This window comes from Meleagris gallopavo, chromosome 3 (genome assembly GCF_905368555.1).
Source record: "Meleagris gallopavo chromosome 3, MGAL_WU_HG_1.1, whole genome shotgun sequence".
Lineage (NCBI taxonomy): Eukaryota > Metazoa > Chordata > Aves > Galliformes > Phasianidae > Meleagris > Meleagris gallopavo.
Window position 1 is genome coordinate 17231992 of NC_139406.1, and position 22403 is coordinate 17254394.

General features: G+C 34.4%; 1 protein-coding gene across 25 annotated transcripts in view; it reads right to left on the reverse strand.

Moving 5' to 3' along the window:
• Window positions 1-4707: 4707 nt before the first annotated feature.
• LOC116216434 (uncharacterized) overlaps window positions 4708-22403 on the reverse strand; it is a 393379-nt gene continuing 375683 nt past the window's right edge. For 22 of the 25 annotated variants that reach the window (XM_085220380.1, XM_085220388.1, XM_085220389.1 and 19 more), the window contains 2 exons: window positions 21072-21267; window positions 4708-19043 (listed from right to left, as the gene is read on the reverse strand). The gene's annotated coding sequence lies outside the window, so the exon portion shown is untranslated. The remainder of the gene's footprint in view (window positions 19044-21071; window positions 21268-22403) is intronic. The other 3 variants (XM_085220361.1, XM_085220362.1, XM_085220374.1) reach the window with 1 other exon arrangement.

The window sequence follows — 22403 nt, forward strand, 5'->3', positions numbered from 1 at the left end:
CATCTGGAGTGCCTTATGCAGGCCTGGGATCCACATCACAGGAAAGATGTGGATCTGTTGGAATAAGTTCAGAGGATCAGAGGCCTGGAGCACCTCTTCAGTTAAGAAGGGCTGAGGAAGCTGGGCTTGTTCATACTGGAGAAGACTTCAGGAAGAATTTACTATAGTGTTCCTGAAGGGAGCTTATAAACAGAGTCTAATAGTGATAGAACATGGGGGAATCACTTTAAACTAAATGAGGAAATTTAGCAGAAGAAAATCTTTACTCAAAGAGAGTTCAGGCACTGGAACAGGCTGCCCAGAGAAGCTGTGGGTGCTCCATCCCTGGACATGGTCAAGGTCAGGATGGATGAGACTCTGGGCAACCTGAGGTGGTAGGGGACAACCTTGTCCATGGCAGAGAAGTTGGAACTACGTGGTCTTTAATGTCTCTTCCAATCTGAGCTACTCTATGGTTCTATGATTATATGATATGTCTTAAGAGCAATTCTGAATTATTCAGTTCTCCTTTCTCATTTTTCATCCCTTTTTACTAGGTTGCTCCCATCAATTTTTAAAATTTTCAGACTCTTTTTCTTCTTCCTAATTGCTGCTTCTCTTTTCTCTGTGCATCTCCCATATTCACTATATATCCCATTTTTTCTTGTTGACATTCATCCTTGTCTCACAAACTTCCTTTGTGGTTTAGGTCCTTGATCATGGCATAACCCCATACATCAAAGAGTTATTCTCTGAAGATAGACCTTGTAAAAATGTCACTGCACTTTGATTGTCCAATACACCTCAGTGTGTGCTTTATTTTCAGATCTACCATATTTCTGTTACAAATAAAAATCTTTTTTTCTTTATTTTTAAATCAGGTGGTCTAGTGATTGCAGGCAACAATGCTAAAATTAATTCTTCAATTTTTCTCTCTCTCTCAAAAAAGAATGGATATGTAACAATTGCCAAGCACACTAAGTCTTCATTCTATTTCTACCATTGTCAGCTCACATCTTAGATACTTTTCTAAGCAGTTTGTCCGAGGTCAAAAGAAATACACAAATATAATTAATGGTGAAATAAGGCCCAGAACAAGGATTCTGCGAGAGGAAGAATGTAGAATGCAAAACAGATTTGCATTCCTACATATCCCCCAAGATCTGGGGCACAAAAATCTGAGCCATACTTGGCTTAATGTTCAGCCATTAAAGATGAAAAAGCTTGTGACAGAAGAATGGAGTTCATTTTTTTTGTTTGTTTGCTTGTTTTTCATACTTTATAAAATAAAAATAATGTATTTATATACTATAAGATACTATCTATATTTTTATATTCAATACCATAAAATGTCAATAATCATATATTAATAATTCTACTGATATACAGGCAGGACATTCAACCTTGCCATTTCCTAGCTGTAATATTTTATCCTATGGTAAAAGAGGTGTAAAAGCTGTATGTTTCTAACGAAATTTTTTTTTTGTAGTCAGCATATGCTTGAATACTTTTTTCTTTTTTGTTTTACAGATAAACCTGCTCTCTAAAACACTGGCAATTTGAAAAATACCTTGCCAGCAACATTAGTGTCTTGCGCATACTTGCTGGAACAGTTCCTGGATATATATTATTTTCACACTACCCTTATCATTCCAAGTTCAAATGACCCGAGTCCATTATTTTCTTTTATTCTCTGTACGTTTTTAGTCTCCTTCAGATGTACCACATTTTTTTTTTTTTTTTTGATGTAGAGAGGTAACATGAAATAACTAAAAAATATTTTGAAAGGAAAGGAGGTTGCAGTGAGGATGTTGTTGGTCTCCTTTCTCAGGAGACAGGTGTTATTAGGACATGAGGAAATGGCCTCAAGCGTACTTTAGACTGGAAGTCAGGAAAAATTTCTTCACAGAAAGGGTGGTTAGGCATGAGGAGGGGCTGCCCAGTAAAGTGGTGGAGTCACAATGTGGCACTTAGGGACATGATTTAGTGATGGACTTTGCAGTGTTAGGTGATGAAGATGATGATTGAACATGACCTGTTTCTACAACATAATATAGACCCTTTTATTTTTCTTTCTTTTTTTTTTTTTAATTACTTATTGTAGTGGATTTACATTTTTGTGGGTCTGTTTGTTTTGTTTTTGGATGTGTCTGAAGTTAAGCAAGAAAGATTGTATTATCCTATAGATTTGAAAATAGTAAATAATAACTCATGTTTTCCATAGAAAAATGATGGTACTCTGTAATTTTCTTTTAATAAAATTTTTCAGCTCTCATATGTAAAAATAAATGGCTTGTATCACCTGACAGTAGATAGCGAGTGCTTCACTGCTGAACATGGGAATAACAACAAACAAGCAAATCTTTACTTCCTTGATTACTCCCAGTTAGAATAACACTGCAACATGAAAAAGTGAAGCAACAATATAGGTGAACTGTAAATATTCACTCTTAACAAAACAATAAGCTTGTAACTGTGTATCTCTATATGATCAGGGAAAACAAACAAACAAAAAAAAAGCCATGAAATCTTAGATTTCTTGTTAATAATGTGCAGTAGTTTAACTTCTTAGAACTCCTGTACTACACGTTGAGAATGCTGAGCAAGTTTATTACAGCTTTTCATTTAATAGCTAACTGGGAAGGAAGACAAAGAAAGGAAGTACTGTATTTTCTGTTTAAAATGGATATTAGTCTGCTCACTTGGCTATAAAGTTATTGCTGAGTAAAGAGAAACTGCAGAAAGAAATGTGCTCCCTCTCTATCAATCCATGACAACATTTCACCTATATATAGAAGAGTTGGAGCTCGTGTTACAGCAATTTTCCTATTAGTTATCTTTGATTTTTCCATATCCTGGGGAAAATATATTTCTTTAAGGGTACTTTCAGAATTCTATTTGGGGGGGTATTTCTTTAATTGAAAGTAAATTGGAAAAAAGCTTTACAACTTGTTGGCAGTACAAGTAAATGGGCTAGAACCTAAATGCATATATACACTATTTTTTTTCTTGGTACTGAATAAATATTAACAAATTCACCATATTTATGTCTTTCTTTGTAACTGAGTGTAAAGATGTGAATATTTTAGTGGAATTAAGAAAAATGAAAGGTAAATATTAAATGATGAAGGAAATGTTATGTATTGTTACAAAATTATTAGACCCACAATATTTCAGGAGTGAGTATCCTATAGAGAAACTCATTCAGATCACTAAATTATGCTTTGCTGTCTTGAAGACTGGAAAATGTCACGAAGCATTGTAAGTAAATTTGGTATGATCTATGCAAACTGCTCTTAATCTACCTTTAAAAATCTGTAATTGTGTCAGTACAAGAGTGCCTACATTTTTAAGATGCACAAGGAAGATTCCATGATTTGTTCTTAAGCTCATCTGTATCAGACATATCTGTGAATGATGTACTTAACACCTCAGTCGTGCTCCAAATGCCTCTGACATGGTTAGTAATACACATGGATGACAAGAAACATATTCTAAGACAGGGTATATGACTGCTAGTTTGAGGAGCAGAGGTATGTGAAGGTAAATCTGTGCTTTAAATAAAAAGCTATTTTATATAATTTGTAAATGTATGTATAAGTTTTGCCAGGGTCTTTCCTCCATCACTAAGTTCATATCAAAGAAAATGACACATTGGACTTGGAAGGATGCATATGAGCAGCAGAGTGAAAAGATGTTTGGAAATCACATGCTGTGAATGTCAGTATTTTGCCAGGGTGGATAACCATCTGATAAAGCTTAGTCCTTGTCTGTCCTTCTGATTCTTACTGTGCTTTTTCATTTGAGTCCGTAATAATTCACGTGCTTCCTCCTTCTTGTTTTTACATTTAAAGATAACTTTTTATGAATCTGTGATTTTTATTTATTTATTTAAATTTCGGTAATCTTTACGTCTTATACGTTCTTTAAAATTAGGTTTAGAATATTGGTCAAAGAATAGCAAGTCAAAAGGCAAACAGTTCAAGAGTGGTACACTATAACCCACATAATTTATGATTTACATCGTATTACTCAAATATGTTAGAGCCTATGCTTTTTCACAAAAAGTTGTTAATGCTCAATTTCACAACAATTTTTTGCTTTAGGTCCGGTTTTCTATTCAGAGGCATATTTTCCTATTTACTGAAAAGGATTACAAATATTTCCATCAGAGCATGATTAAACATTTAACATCCGTTCACTTTGTGGGAGTTATAAATACTTCATTTCACTGTTATTCAGAGCACCTTCAAGAAATCATAGTCTGTACGCAGAGAAGCTGTCTGATCTTTTCACATTATATTTTCACTTATTTATTCATTTAATATTGAGAATATGTGGTTCTTGCCCTTTGCTTTCTCTATTTATTTATTTTTTAAATTTAGTAAGACTTAGTTTAGTAAGACTTAGTTTAGTAAGATTTAGTTTTGACAGCTTTGGGTCCTAAAAAATACCTTAATTTCTAAAAAGCCTATATCAATGAGAACATACATATCTAACACATACAGACACGCGGTCATTTTCCCTTTACAGTGCTAGCACTGAAGAAGACTGGGTAATAGCTATGCTTAAAAAACATGCCAGTATATTTATATCCTTAAGATTAGTTACAGTGAATGATCTGAGACTTCTCTCATAAAAATTCTAATGTTTTCTTCTTGTAATGTACCAGACGCAGAATCATAATATGTAGGAGATTTATCATTAATTATTTAGATTATTTGTCTGTCACTATATTCTCTTATATCATAAGTTTGGAGATAATAAATATAACTTTTAGATGAACAAGTGTTTTTCTGTGAAAACATTTTTTTGTTTGAGTTGGGGCCTTTTATTTTAAGTAAGCAAAAGCTTTTTAAAAGTAAGTGTACAGAAATCATACAATTGCTTGAAAAATGGACACTCCATTCTGAGATGATTTTTGATGTCTTTTCTGATGAAAGGGATGGATCAAGAGTTTTCATACTTCACAATGAAAGCCAAGAGAAACAAAGAACAACCTTTCCGTGAGAATGAAATGTCAGCCACATTTGGCACTGGGAGATTGTGGGGGCAAGAACAAAGGGTTGTGGGCTGTTTGTTTTTTTTTATCCATTCCAGAAGGCTTAATTAGTAATTGTCTTAAAAAAAGTGGTCACAGAGTAGATGACATTTGATAAAGAATGTTGCTATAAAGCGAAGTAGATGATGAGTAAAAGTGAGAAACAGTAACTCTAAGACTTGTCTAAGGACTTGTAATGGAACAGAATGACTGTCTAAAAATTATGCTCTTAATGAAATCTTAAATTTTTTATCAAGTTCATTTTAAGTAATAAACTGTAAAAACCTGTTCTCTATTCATTGTTTCATGCAGTATTTCCAAGGGATAATTTCTCATCATTTCTGGGAGTGGGTTGAAAGGAAGGATTAGAAGAGGGACAGAAGAACACAAATGTTACAATTTTCGTGTTTGACCAGGTATCTTATTAAACGAGACAGTTGTGGATCATCTTTACTAGTGCATCTAAAATAATTACTTAACAGAAAATGCTAACGGTGAGATTTCCAACAAGGAAAGGAAAGAAGAAAGGTTTAAATGACAAGGCGTGTTTATAAGAAGATTGACCTAATATTCTAATAAGCACTACTGCCCCAAGATAAAGATGAAAAAAGACACTTTAAAGAAGAGCTCAGCTTTGGAAAGAAAAGGAAAAAGCATTCTGCAGTTTGCACTGAGGCTTTTACAGCCTGTCTTCTAATTTATACAGTTTGAGTTAAAGTTACAAGCATAAATAGGGCACATAATATACCTTTTACAGAATATATTTAAGTGCTCAGGAAGTCGGATTTAAGGCTTATGCAAAGATACACAGTAATCTATTTCTGAAATATTCCTTGCTCTTCCTTTTAAAGGTAAATCAAAATAGTAAATGGATATTCTGGAAAAGAAAAGGATGAGTTCCAGTTCCTGAGCAATTCTGTCAGCTGAATTCAAAACTGGTTGCAGAAACTCTTACTACTGAATTTGTTGCCCCAGTGATATCAGTGGGATGCTCTACAAATATTTCAGGAGTATCATCCAGAATGTGATGGTAACGATGACAAGAGTTTGTCAAGCAAAAAGTGATGGTATGTTTGGTGTAATGAAAGTGCTCCAGTGAGTTATAAAGAAAAACCTTTGTAAGAGGAAAATGAGAAGAATGATGAAAACTTAGGAAGATATAAATGTGATTGTTACTCTTGACTTATATCAAGGTCAATACTTATTAATATAAGATTATGAACTTTGAGGTCTCCCAGGAGTTGCATGTCCTTCAATTTTTCTATAAAAATACCTGGGTCACAGGCTACAGTGTACTACTAATGTCTTTCAACATTTCTCCCCAGTAGAAATTTATCTTCTTAAATGATCTTGTAATATTTCCATTGAGTTTAATGAAATTATTTTTATATGTATAGAAATTCATCTGTAACTCTCTTCTCCAGTAGTGTTTGCTGGGGGTTATATTGCTGTTTGGAATAAACAATTAAACCTGAATTTCTCACTGCTGGCCCCAGTAAGTTTTTTGAATATATTAGTCATACATTTGATATATAAATGTTGCAGCTAGACACCTCTTATCTAATTGATATTCCCCTTTATGTTGATATGTTTCTCTCAGAAATACTATCGGTCAGATTTATTGATTTCTTACATTGTAGTGCGATCCTGAAGAAATCCAACCTGTGAAAAAATCCTACTAAAATGAATACAACTATCATGATTAACAATCACTCTTGCTCTAAGTACTTATACAACAAGCAGGATATAAAGTACAATTTTCAGATAAATGTGAAAGAAAGAACTGAAAATATTCATTAACAGAAAATATGAAGCTGTATAAATAGAGACAGCAAAAAGCTTGAAATCTGTCACTGAAAAATCCTTAAATTCATTCCAAGCATATAAAAGCACAAAAAGGAAAAAACAAAACAACAACAACAACAAAAACTCCAACCAAATATTTCCTGGATTCTGTAGATTTGTCATCTCTAAGAACATTACCATTTTACAAATAGATTGTTTGCTTTAATTAACACAATGTTACGATGACAACATACCATGCTGCCCATATGCTCAATTTTGACAGTAAATGAGGCATTAACTCATTCCTCCTTGTAGCATTACGGCAGTTGTTAATCCATCCATGCCTTCTTAGACTGTTTTCAGGGTATTTTTTATTTGTTTTGTATTTTCTTTTTGTCTTTGACTTTGTGCAGATACTTTTTCAGATGTTATATCAGAAAATTCCAGTTCCAATGAATAAGTAGATTAAGGAAGATGGAAAGGGAAAAGCAAAAGAAGGAAGAGAAAAGGAATCAGGAAGAAAGAAGAAAGGTAAGAGGGAATGGAAATAGGAAGGATCATGATAATTCAGTGAGCACAAATGAATACCATAAACATCACCACCTGTATTCTTATAAATTCTTATAAAGAGAACAACCACTGCATTCTCACAATCCCATTTAATGTTGTTTTCCAATAAATAATATAAATCAATAATAAGTCAATATTAAAATGATCATTTAACCACAACCAGAGGATATGTGGGTTGGAAAACCTCCATGATCATTAACTACTAGATGTATATTTTCTTCCTAGTATTGCTGGAAAACCTAATCATAATAACAGTATTTGCTAGACATGAGGGCCACCTCAATTTGGGGGATTTAATGGCTTTTATAAGTATAGACACTCCTTGGTTGTTGTCTTAGGTTTGTTCTTAATAATGTATTTAATACTAACAATTCTCATATGTGAAAGCTTTCTTGATCAGAAGAACTAAAAAAGATGTGTATGAATTCAGTGATTCTTTGTACCTGCAAAATAAAAAAGTGATATAAAAATGTATCTATGAGGAATGATAGGAAGATAAATAAGGGTTATCACTTCCAAAGACCACTGAAGGCATGGGCAACCTTTCCATTCATTTATAAGAGCTCTATATTAGCTTCATGGAGAAAGAAAAGGAGTCCAGTAGTATCTGGGGGAAAAAAAAAAAAAAGAAAAAAAATTCTACATTATCATATATTGAGAAGAAAATTCAAAATCTCATCCTAAGAATTAACAAAAAAGAAAAAAAGTTACAAGCAATGCATGTATACTAACACTTCAAAACAGTTTTTTTTTCTGAAATCTCTACTGCTTATTCCATCATTACTGTTACTTTTTTTTAAGAATTAAAGCCAAACAAAAAAAATCTTCTTGATCTCTAGAAAGAAAGATCTTCAGTGAGAAGAAAGTGATAAACACAAAGCATATGGAGAATGGAAATTCTTAAAATTTGTTTTGTTCAAAAAAGTCTATTCTGATCTTTTTATTTTGATGGAAGTTTATTTTGATTTCTAGATTTCTGTTCAATGGTTTGAGTTAATAAAAGAAAAAGAAAATATGATGCCACATGGTGTGATATCACAGCATTAGGACAGCTCTGATGGGATTCAGTACATCCAAAGAAAGCTGATGTCCTTTCAAAACCCAGGCTCCTGTGACTTCCTTTTCCTTTTATTCCTTTTTGGATTCCTGCTGACTTGGCCAGGTGAGGCAGATCTTGATTCCACAAGAATGCAATCTGCTCCAGAGCAAACAGACGGGGCACCCTGCCACTGGTGCACTCTGTCTTCCCTGAATTTGGGCTGGCCATCAAAAGAAGGGCTGACCATACTTGGGATCTACTTTTAATGGCAGACAGCTTTTGTCAGAATTGACTCTGAAGGTACAGTAGCACAAAAACACAACAGTAAATGTAGTAAACATAAAGTAGGTAAAATTTAGTTGGTGAGTGTGCAGATCAAATTACCAAAGCAGTAATGAACAGGCAAAACTATCTTATCCTGAACTGATCAGTCCTGTTCTGTGGGAAGACATCATCAGAGACATTCATGCCCTTTCAAAACTGAGACAGTGTCTAGACTTTGGCACAGTAACAAGACAGTAATTCAAATGTCAAAATACAGAATGCTGCTCTTGTAATGCTGTTCAAATCAATTAGAAAATGTAGATCAATAATGTCAAATTAAATTGCTATGGGATTATTTACGGGCTTCTGTTTTCCAAGCAGTCACATGTTTAAGGACTGTCACAAACTGTTCCAAGCATTAGCCACATCAAGTATATAATACAAATTCATTATTTGTAAATAAGTGTATTAAAATAATAGCTAAGCTTGGGTCCTGACAGCTGTGTAGCTAAAAAAAGTATCTTATTCCCTCTGGTCTCAACTTGCCTTCTACTTATACTGTTCCAAAAACCTGGCTCTGCCTTGTACACTTGGACAGTCTTTGATTTTCCCAAGGACTCCAGTGAAGCCAAAATTTTCACCTTTCTGTTATACTCTCAGAAATTCTGGAAGAGATTGCTGCAACCTAACATCCCCCCTCATCCCTTTTCCTTTATGATGTTGTCTTATTTTTAATTTTTATTTAGGAGTGAGTACAAAAGAAGATGAGGAAGGACAATATCCAAGACATGAATTATAGTATTCTAGGCGGACTTCTTAAAGGAAGAAATGTTGGAATCTTTTTGTATGGATATTTATGATTTGATACAAAATTATGAGGCTTGTTTTTTGAGAGTTTCCATATTTTTGGATCCAGAAGTTCTCCTCAGAAGGTTAAAACAAAACAAACAAACAAACAAACAAACAGAACAAAACAAAATAAAGACATACTGAGAATTAAAGATTTCAAAATAATTGATTTAGAAAATCTCAAGACTTTTGAACCATTTTGAAATCCACAACATTATTTTAGGTTTCCTTATTTAGATCCTCTGAGGTTAAAGCTAATGTTCTAGTTCAGTTTTCTTAACCATTTGTAGGAGACAGAGAAAAATGAATCAAATAAAATTGAACAGGAATGAATCAGAACTACTTGAAGTGAAGGGAACAACATTCTATGAAAAATAAGTCTTGCAGTTACAATTTATGAGGCAAAATTAGATTCCATTCAATCTTGTACAGGTACCTTGTGCACTTTAGCTGGTACATCTCTCATTCTGGTTCTGCTTTCTAGGGGTATTGCCTAGAGGAGACTAAAATTTGCCTCCAGAATCTCACTGGAATTCTTGAACCGTATGTTTTTTCCCTTGATTTGTTACTGTTTCTTGTTCAAGTGTCAGCTCTCATTGTGAATGCATTAAATAGAAAGTTGCTCTCCAATTCTGAAACTCATTGTATAATTAGCATAGAGACGTGATTTTATTTACGCAATTACATTTCTACAGGTCCAAAATCTCCATAGTGCCATATGGTCTGGTATACCAAACACTTAATGTAAAACACTATCCCCTAATATCCAGCTTTCTGGTTTCTTTCTAAGCAGTACGATAGCATTCTCAGTATTTCAGAAAGACTTCTGCTTCAGAGGCTGCTTTCTGAAGTTGCATGAAATTTTGTGTCTTTGATATCTCTCCCCTTGCTTCTTGTGTAAATGCTTTAATGCTAACTCAACTGCTCTTTCCATAAAGCTTTCCAGCCTGAGAAAGTACAGTGGATATCCCTAAGGTATCCAAGGGTTTTTAAAGACATCTGTTTTATTTCCCTTTAGAGAGCCTTTGGCTGTAGTTAGGGATGTGGGACAGTTAAACGCCTCGCTTAAGTACATGCAAATATTTACTGTCATAAAATCAAGAAAGACGTTCTAAATCCTGGAAACATTACCCAAATGATCATCACATTAGAAATTGATAATTATATGTACCATGCAAAAATACTTAAAAACTTCTAGACTACACTGGACAGCTGATATGACAGAATTGTTGCATAAAAACAAAAGCCAAAGAGATCGACGCTTCTCTCCTTTTGTATTGTCTCAATATCCAGACTATGGAATCTGATTCACTGAAATTTGATGCACAATTTTGGTTTATGACTTGTGAAAAGCATGCTCATACTCTTTCTCTCGCATTTGCTCAGTGCTTTTCCTTTTCACAATCCTTTCTTTGGTTTTTGTAAATGTCATTCGTCGATGTGTTCATCAGACTTGGAGTAGATTGGATAATATTAAGCAGCATCTCTTAGAGCTGAAAGTGGTCTCTAGTGTTAATAAGCATGGTGGTTAGTAAATATGTAAGACCAACCTCACACCACTGGGTGGGCTGCTTCTCGTGACATCACTGCTTAGACAGTCAAACTGCAGAGAGCAATCAAGGGTGAGTACAACTGATGAACGCTGTGAAAACAGCAGGAAATTATTTTACCAAGCTAATATTTTTCATTATTATTAGCAGCACTTCTGTTTTTATGTTTTATTTCCTCTCTGCTTTAACAAGGCCAGTTACTTCACTTCCCCTGTAGTGCTGGGACTCAAAACAAGTGAGGTGGAGGCAAATCAAGTAAAGGTCAGTCCTGCTAACCAGAGAGATGCCTCAGGTCACTCACTATCATGACCGTAATTAAGTACTATTTCTTGGAGCTAGTTAAAGGTTAAATGAGTGGAAAGAAGGGGAAACAAGTGTACTAGAAAACAAGGAAACAGAAAGGAATGTAATCTTCTCTGAAGGTTAGAGGTGAGATATGGCACAGTTAATTCTATATGTGCACAGTCATGGGGATGGAGAGCCCTGGAAATGAGTACAAAAAGCTGCTCTGACTCCCCTGAAATAGGACACAGCTGTTGTGATACAGAAAATACACTCATTCTACAAAAAGGTAACGTGTATTAATATATGGTGTAACAGTTAATTAAACTTACTAGACAGTCCTAGGTGGGGAGAGGACATTTCTCTTAGTGTGCCCAGTGGACAGTTTTCTGGAGCTTTCATCAGCAGAGGAAAGACATATTGAATTACATATGTGGATTTGCTAAAGCATCATCTAAGGGGGTTGAAGGTCACTCCTCTGTACGCACAAACAGATGCAGCCAGTCTGGTGTGTCTGGGCACTTTGGGACCTGTGAAGTGGCAGCAGCTAAAATTCCCCACACACATCCACCCTCACAGAGTACCTGTCTTTCTGCATGCTTTAGGGAAACAAAAATACAAAGAAGGCAGGCTATTTTTTTTTATATTCAGCTTCACTGAATATAAAAAAAACCTCAACTCAGTCAATGGCTTATGTGCATAATGTACCAGTTGTGCCTTCTTTTAACTAGTCTTGTGCTGCGTGCTAAAATTTTGTTGTGTAGACATTTGTTCTAAAGCATAAATAATTCAGAAGCATATTCCTAGTGGGCCAAGGAACATCTATTCATCATTTATTTAATCATCTAGATGTGCTAAGAAATCCACCTGGCTGATATGCTCAAGTGCCCATGTCATGACTTCAGGGGAAAAATAAACAAACAAAACAAACAACGACAACAAGAAAGCTAAATCTATCTAAGGTACAGACGGCAGTGCAAATCACCAGAGCCCATCCAAACCAAATACCTCCATAATTTTTGTTTCCCTATCAGCAATATTAAATACACCTGAGATAAGTTGAGACTACAGAAATGGAAAAAAAAAAAAAAAAAAAAAAAAAAGACATGGCTGACAAACTTTTCCCAGTTTTAGCTGAAGTGGCAGTGGAAAAGATTTTGCCTATTGAAGGAAAGGAAAGAGAGCTACAGAGCTGCTGAGAGCAAAGGAGGTGATATAGCTGGGCAAGGGCAAAACCAAGGGTCAAAGTGGAGTCAGAAGCTTTGGAGAGATCTCTTAAAACCAGAGCAGAGGCAAAGGAGTCTGAGGTGCTGCATAGCAAAGTTCATGTTCACTCTGCTCCTACTGTCTGTGCTGCTCAATTTTTAGCCATTTCCCATTCTATCTCAGCTATGTCCTCCATCCACTCCCCAGAAATTCCTTCTCCCCAAAAAGCATATATTGGCAACACAGTTATTTTATTTTACTTTTTTGTTCTGTATCCAGTGTATAGAAATATAAACACTGGTTTATAAGCTGACATAAGATTGGATGTCTTTTATATATCATTAAGTATGACTGATTATGAAAAGACTACTTGTTAATATATGCTTAGCCAACTAGATACTTAATCTTTATTAATTTGTATTCATAACAAAAGAATATACGATTATTTAGTAACTGAAGACTTACAAATACATTGACAAAGAATAAATAAAATTCGAGTTCTGTTTTATTCTTAGATTTGTGTGACTTGATGTTTATAGAAGGAGATAAACTTTGGTATATAATGACAGTACCACAGATCATATTCTCTGCATCTGAGCCATAACACTTCTGCTGTCATTATTTATCGCATTATTTTCTTAAAACCAGAACAGAGTAAAAAACCCTCACTGCACTTGAATTGTTAAAACTGTTGTTATCCTTTCTCAAGGAATCTAAAGGTTGAAAGAAGTCCTAGAAAAAAATATGATCAACATCATTTTAAGACAAAGCATTTAGGCACAGGAAGATGAAGAAAATTGCCAAAGGAAACCTCAACACCAATTTCTTGAGCTTTTACCAAATTGAGATTTTTTGCAGTAATAATTACATTGCAGCATAATATAAAGACTGTTCTACTCTGCAAGCAAAGTAGCAAATACTTTTTTTGCATCTTTTGTCCAGGTGATTCAGGTTCACCTAGAAGTTGTCATCTATCTACATCCTTAAGTGTAGCTCAGATTCAGTATCTGTTAATACATGGTGTTTTTACTCAGTAATGGTTAAAACCACTGGTAAATAATTATTTAGTTATGTTCATTATGTGGTCATGAATCCAGTGTTAAATGCATGGACGTAAAGAGTTCTTTGACAGTCCTTAAAAAATCCTTGGGATAGATTAAGCCTCTTGATTACTGTTAACTGCATCAGTGGAGCAGAATAGTGTTCTTGGCTTTTTTTTTTTTTTTTTTTTTCCCTGACATGAATGGATAAGTTTCTGGGTTTTTTTCTTTTAACAGAAAAGCTTTTAGAGCCCATAATGCATAAATTATCAGTTACTTTCCGCATATTTTAATTTACTCATCATTTAAATGTAACAATTAAAAAAAATTAAGCTTTTAACTGATCCTCTTCAGATTTGCATAAATCTGTTAAATAAACAAACTGTCTCTCAGTTGAACTCCTGACTTTAAAGTTTCTTCTTTTATCATTCTCTTTTTAATTGTATCTCAAAAAAAAAAGTTAAAAAGCAGGAGAAAAAAAGACTCCAAAAGTCAGAACTCCTATATGATTCTTGATCATTTTAAGAGGTTACATGATATTCATTCTTGATAATAAGAATACTCAATAACTATTTAAAATTAAATTCTAAGCTTTTTAAAAGAAATTTCAGAGCCCAATGCAACGTCTCTTTTCACCCCACTCCAAATGCAAATGTTCTCTCAACAATCTATACATCGAGAGCCCAGGACATGAAGTGAGTGAAAGAGAAAGAGAGAACCACATTGACTTTTTGTTCAGGACTGCCAGTATTAAATCCTGGATTAGTGGCAGGTTTAAGTTTCAATATTTCATGAGCTATCTGACTTTGAAGGGATGCTTTATTACATTAGGAAGTGGAGATTCTTCCCTTCCCATCTCTGCAATGAGAGATGGCAATCCTTCCTAGATATGCCAGGCTAGAAGATATTGGATCATAAAATCATGACACTGGAAAGCAATCTTAAGTAGTATTTAGAGGCCTGCACAATTTGTTGTTTATAAATTCTCTACCTCTGCTACTGCACAGTTAAATTTAAGGTCCGGTTTTTGTTTTGAGCAAATAAGGAGCCCCAAGATTTAGAAAATTGCTATTGCTGTTCTGTTGAAATATGAAACAGAAGATTAAATCCAATGGAAATATACAGGTTTCATTTGCATCTATGTAGTTCTATATTTCCTCTTTGGAATAATGATGATTTAATGTATGTCTCAAGGTGTATAGGAATACAACACACACATGCGCATGCACACATCTATAAATGATATGCCTCCAGCTACAAGCAGTCAAGCCATATACTTCAAAAGAGATTCAGATATGAAAGACCTACATTTCAAGCTTGAACCTCATTGAACAGCATTTAGAAGATACTAAGTTTTCACATCTTATACTAACAAGTTAAAAAAGAAAAGTTGCCAAAGAAGATTGGATGGGGAAGTAAATGCAGTAGCAAGAAAAGAGATGAGAGATAAGCAGAAACAGAGAGCAGAGGGAACCAAAACATCCTTTTGCTTGTTAACTGGAATTTGCTCTGAAAACCCAAGAGACATCAAACATGGAGCTCTTTCATTTTTCCAGCAGCGCTGTCTTCCAGTTAATAACCACACTTTTGTTTACAAGACAACTGCTTTTACAAAACTGAAGATCATCAGATAGGAACAATAACAACTTCAATTTTAAAGTCCACTTCTGACCTAACAAGAAGTGCAGGATACTTCATTACAGAGGATATTCTACCCAAATATGAAACACACATGAAAGCATGAGCACTTAAGTGCTCTTGTGACCACAGCTATCATTTGATATTGAAACTGCAGCATGACAGTAATTTTGTAAATAAATATATATTACAATAAGTAGAAAAAATGCATATACAATTTTGCAGTATTTATTTATGTGATCAAATTTACATATAAGCTACAAAGTATGAGAAATATGAACCTTTGCATATACCCCAACAGAAAGATTTAAAAGATTAAATTATTTTGTTGCTATGCTGTACATGTTTGACTGTGCAGACATATCCACACATTTGTTTATGTGTACAGATATTGTATTAAAAGACTTACACATATAAAATATTTTAGAGAATAATTTATGTGGACAGGTATAGATACTCATTCTTACTCAGAATGATAAGCAGGCAGGCTGAATATATTTGAAAATGTAGTAAATCAAGTTTTGGTCTTGCTAACACTGATACACATTCATTTAGATAAATCTGATGAGAATTTTACCCACCCAATACGTCTTTAAAGGCTAATCAAGTGAATCTCTTTAATAACATCAAGCCTCATTTGAAAAGTTCACAATCCATAATTAGCTGCTTCTTTGAAAATGGTTGCTAAAAATGTAGTTTTGGAACAGATTACAGTTCAAATCTTACATGTGCATGAAATAATTGATTTGCCCAAACACCCCAATTTTAGACATTACTTGCAAATTATAATTACATGTCACATGATTTAAGTATTTGGTTTGATATGAGCACTAAATGTAAAATGGTAGTCTGACCTTTAAGAAAAACTGCATCCAATAACAAAATTAAAGAAAAGGTTTAAAGATTGAGTCACTAATCTTTATAAAAGGGAAGAAAGAAAACAAAATCCCTTGCAGACACATTCTGTCATTCTCTTTCAACTATTTTTTAGGTTTCTTTCAACTATATTTAATTTTATTTCATTATATGCAGGAAGGCTAATTTTTTAACAACCACTTTGATTCTATTCATTTATTTTCTCCCACTTCGACCATTTTTCTTACTCTGATTCATTTTGTAACCAAATTCTTTTAAATTTAATTTGTTTCATTGAGCTAAGATTTTCCAGTTTCTGAAATGTAAGAGAGACTAAATAAAGTTACTTTATTTTATTAGGTCCAAAGGTCTTGTAGAATACTCAGATTTGAATAGTAATATGTGAATAACATATATATTTTTCTCTTGTGGAAAAAGGTGAATTGGATTATTCCATCAAATTTTAAATTTTCTAACAATACTGCTTTTTTCAAAATCTTGTTTCAATTAGTGTCATTTTCCCCTATGCTCCAGGGAACAACTGTAAAAATTTTATGGAAAACAAATTAAAACACTTCTTTCACCAGAAAATTCTCATAAAGAAAAATATCAGAATGAGATTAAAGTTCTGAATCAACATATTTCAGGATTTTACTTATTTTCTTCTTAGTTGGACGTGAGTAATGACATAGAGATAGAGAATTTATTATTCCTAGATTCCTGTCTTACCTGGATAAGTTGTCCCTTGACTATTTTTTTATGTTGGCCATGTTATATTATATGACACATTAATATTTCAATATATCACCATCTCCATTCTTCTAGGAAGCTCAGAGGAAGGGAGAAGAAGCGCCCTCATTTCTCTTCTCCTTTTCTGCAGATTGGCTCGATATTTTAGCAACAAGGATATTAACTTTGCTTCTGACTGATCGCAAAAGGTTCTAGATAAACATACATAGTCAGTCAGACAGAAAAATAAACACTGTGGGCAACAAACTAATAGGCGGAACAAAAAGAAAGATTGGGGTCATTTGCCTGCTATGTGCATTGGTATCTAAAATACCCCAAAAAAAAGTGTCAAAATTTTAATTTAGATTAAGAATATGACTTAGTAAGTGTAACAGATTTAGAGAAATGATTCACATGAAAAGGATGTAACATCAAATGCTATAAACATCTAGAGAAGGATAGTGTTAAAAGAGAGAAGTTATTCCCCACTGTATCAAGGATGTGATTTCATTCTGAAGTCTAATATACACAGCAAGTTAGAAGCGAAGAAAGCCTGAGTAATAACAAAAAGAAGGCACTAATACAGCTGGCAATATGCTGGGGATCTACTACAAATCTTGGAACAGGAATCAGCTGAACAAGGCTTACTGTTTTTTTCCAACACAGCATAGTAGTATTAATTAAGAAACTGCATCTGCAGGTTGTGTAACTACAGAACCAGTCTAAAGATAAATAGGTACCTTATTTATTCAGGTCTCTGTATTGGTAAATTATTTAATGAACCTTACTATTGGAGTTAGATGAATATGAATTGATATACGTTGCATTCTTGTGACTTTATAAACATGGCATATGTTCAAAGCATGTTTCTTTCAGGGCAGCAGAACCCAATATGGGGATGACTGACTTATATTTATTACTAAATCTACTAGATAGGGATTTTTCTTGCCTTAATAGTGAAGTACACAACTCCCATTTCCCTGACAAACAGTCTCTGATACTACAACTCATTCTCCACTTGTTAAAAGAGATTTAACTTCAGAGGCATCTGCTGGAAAACAAAATAAAGGATAAAATCTATCTAGCAGTTCTTGTTACTCATCAGTGGCAACCTGATATTAAAAACAAACAAACAAAAAGAAACAAAAAAGAATCAGAGAAAAACAATCTAGTTGAAAAGACCTGGTTTAGAACATGAAGGTGAGAGGCAAAACAGACAGGGGTGAGACCCTTGGATAGGAGAAAAAAAAAAAAATAATAAAATAGCAGATATCATCAAGGAATATCCAGAGAATGCAAATGAAAATAATCAGCTTCAAAGATAAAGGATATGGAACAAGTGGCCATACTGCTGAATAGATCACAAAACTGAACAAGCTTCAAGAAGGTGATGCTATATCAAACAAATAAATAAGGATTACTGTCTGTGGAAAACAGAGAACAACGCGTGGAGTTTACTACAGAAGACTCTAAGACATTGGTCAGTCATATATAAGAGTACTGTGTTCAGCTTGAGGAATCCCAACCAGTGCACGAGAGGAGCAGGCTCTTTTCTGCACCTTTTGTGTAGTTGACACAAAAAGCAATGATGAGCTATGTAGGAGCTACAAATCACCTCCCAGTTCTGTTCACCAGTTAATATTCACCTCAGAGGGGAGTAGCATCCCACCAGAGTACTAAAGTACACCAGAAATTTTTTACTTCCCCATTCAGACAGCAGTGTCCCATCCCTCACCTATACTCTGCTTCTGAAATATTCCCTGTACAAGATGCAGGGAGTCGGTTCCATCAGCTATGTAAGTGACCATTTTTCTATCAGGACAGTGCACTGAGTTTGCTCTTTTCTGTCCCAGTAGTGCTACCTGAAGGCAGCTCATATGGCAGCGTGTGTCTAAAAGGTACCTGCTGAGCTTCTTAACAGACTGTTAAGGACTGCTTAGCAGTTAAGGTCTGCTGCTAATAGTTACGATAGGTAGCAGACTCTCACTTTGGCCTGCCACTTAGAAAAGGGAGAAGAAAAGCAGGTGACATTGAAAAAGGATGCTTGCTGGTGCAGAAAAAAAAAAAAAGAAAGAAAGAAAGGAAGAAAGAAAAAAGGAGTATGCTCTTCTATGTGAAGAGACAGTCTGATTTTAGAGGGGAAATCTGTGAAGGAGTCTTGAAGCCAGTCCCAGCTGCTGAAACAGGTATACCAATCTTCTCCAGAGGCAGCTTTGCTGAAAAATAAAAGACAAATGACTGCTTAGGGACAGAATTTCATGAGTTTGTCTTACAGATATGTGCATAACAGTGTTAGCTGTTACCATTCTCGTTTAAGTATTTGTTTGTCATATGTCTCTGGAAATTTATTCCTTATTCAGCATCTGTATGCAATACAGTGAAATCTCGAAACTACAAAACAAAGCAGTAGGGGCATTGTGTCTCTTGTATTTAAAGTCAGAAATACCCCACTAATTTACTAATGAAGTCTTATTAAATTGAAGAATAAGTGAAAAGAGCTGGGACTCAATGATATTTTGCATATAAACCAAAGGCCTTTGTAGTTAATACTTTAGTTTGTTCTAACTTTTCCTTTATCCCAGCTGTCATCAACATGCATTCTAAAAGCTGGCATGGGATTTATTGTCTTTGTTTCCATGGCAACAATAAGACGGATTCCTCAGATATGGAAATCTCCATTTATTCTGAAAAATGTTTCTTGGCAAAACTGTCTTGGATCCAGCAATTGAAGGTAGAGGAATTTAATCTTTACATATATCTCATATTACAAATTTCTTTTTATATGTATTCAAGGACAAAGACATTTTGTGTGCTTCCTGGACTACCAATCATAACAGTTGAGGTTTTTATTGTATTTCAATTTATATCTAGAATTAGAATACAACTATTTTGCTGGCCTTTGGACTAGTACAACCACATTTTTGGCTGTGCAGCTTGTGGCATTTCTGTTTCCAGTTAAATGAATGCAAATTATGTTATGTAGTTCAACAGAGGAAAGCAAGTGCACATCTGCTATTTAGCGTATTTGATCATTTTAGTTGAATGATGATAGAATTTGCAGGGAATTATTTATCTGATTTTGTTGATTCATTTTCCAATCAATTATTCAAAAAGTTACAGATGATATTTTTGTTGTGTTTATGTTGAGTTCTGTTTTATTTTACAAAGCTCTTAATTAATCTTGCCAATCAATAAATTTAAAAAAAAAAACAAACCACCCTTTGCCTTGCCTGCTAAGATATCTATTTTATTTGTAATTCCTTCTTATCCTTGATTAAAATTAAAATCAGATAGATTTGCCTGCAAGCATGAGGGAAACCAAACTCAGACACCTGAGTAGAAGTGAAATTGGAACGGGAACAGATGCTTCTAGATTAGTGAACGTGATGAGATAAATGACAGAGGTGAAGAGAGAAGTTCTGTGACACTGTCCTGTATGTTTCCTATAGGCAGTAGCTCCAGCCTTTTCTTTTTTTACTCTGTACCCTTTTAAGTTCTGACACAACAGTAGGACAAGCTATGAAATGCCACTCATTTACATGGGGGTAGAACATTTAAAAGACCTGCTAAAGGAGGTCTTTTAAACTTTTTAGCACACTATAATTAGCTCATAGACAAAAATAATATATCACAAATGTTTTTTTTTTTTTTAATTTGACTCTACTAATGATGCTCAGCATGCACTAACATTTTCCCCATTTTTTATGTGTCATACATCAGTAGATAAACACTCAGATTGCCATCAGTTTTATGTCACTTTGAGAAATCAAGTTGATAACTGCCATGAATTACAGCCTCAGCAACACAGCACTCTGAGCATTTCTACCATAGGGCTCTTTCAGAAGTGGCCAATAAGAGAGGTTTTGAGATGAACACAAACTCTTTCTACCACAGAGAACCTCCAAGCGCCATGAATATTAGGGAGGCTGCTTATGTGCTTATCTTGGGTGCTGGAACAAAAACTTCTAGGGATTAAACAGAGAGTGGTTTTTCTCATGCTCATTCATATTGTATGATGAAGCTATGATAAAACCCCTCTAATCAGAGAGAGAAAGGCCATGTATTTTCAGACTGAGATACAGAGGGAGAGAAGCTATCGCACTGAAAATAATAATAATAATAATAATAACAATAATAATAGTAATAATAAATAAAAGCTGTTCACTAACAATTTAAGAAGGAGAAAGACATTCAAAGACATTTTCCCCATTCTCTTCTCCCGCTCAAACCTGGTGAGACCACACCTGCAGTACTGTGTCCAGTTCTGTGCTTCTTGGTCCAAGAGAGATGGGGAACTACTGGAGAGAGTCCAGCAGAAGGCAACAAAGATGATGAAGAGTCTGGAGCATCTCCTTTATGATGAAAGGCTTTGAGATCTGTGACTGTTCAGACTGGAGAAGGCTGAGAGGGGACCTTATCAATGCTTATCTAAAATGGAATCTAGAAGATAGAGACAGGATTTTTTCAGTAGTGTCCAGCAACAGGACAAGGCACAACAAGTGTGTAACAGAGAAGGTTCCATCTGAACATGTGGAACATTTTTTTTACTTTGAGGGTGACAGCACTGGAACAGGCTGCCCATAGAGGTTGTGGAGTTTCCTTCTCCGGAGATACTCAAAATGCACCTGCGTGTTTTTCTGTGCAACCTACTGCAGAGAACCTGCTGATGCAGGAGAGTTGGACTAAATGATCTCTAGAGGTCCCTTCCAACATCTAAGATTCTGCGATTCTGTGAAAGTTGGGAAAAATCAGTAGTGGGAATGTTACTGTCACAAATACTTGATAATAGAATCTAGGTTACGATTCAGCAATTGTTACATTCTCATAATACTCCCATTTCCACAAAAACCACTAGATACAAAGCTTCTAAAGAAAAGACAAAATTTAGCATGAATTTTGTTTTAATTTTGATAGCCCTTTCACGATGCATTCTTTTTGAGGAGGGGAAATTGGTTTACCCTTCTTTGAATAGTGTGTTGATATTATTGACTCTGTAGATAGCATCTGAAGTTCTGAGTTCATTCAAATGTGTTTTGGTGACTGGATGTCCATATCTTCTATAACTCCCTTAAATAGTGTAAAATCCATGGTATGCATAGAAGATATTTTTTTCTTGTTTTTCAGGCATTTCTTCAAAACTTCACACAGAATATTGCCCACTAATCTTCAATTTACTGAGCAATCTCAAACTGGAACAGTTAGACAGTTGTTTCTCTGTAAATCCATAATATTACCCAACAGGGAAAAGTCAATCATTATTAATATTAAAAAAAAAAAAAAGAGGAGAGAAAATTAAGCTAAAAATTGAAAATTATTATGAGTTATATATGTCATTTTGAAAGGACTTCATAAGTAATATATGCAACAATTATTCTACTTAATGTTTGAAACTTTTTATTTTATAGACATACATTAACAACATTCCATTGTATGATTATCATTGTTCAGGTAAGGTTAATTTTGCTGCATACAGTGTAACCACTACACACAAAAAGTATAAAACAAACTTGCACATTTCGGTGTCTTATCAGTTGAATTTATGGGGTGTATAAAAAGCTGAAGACACAAGTTAAATT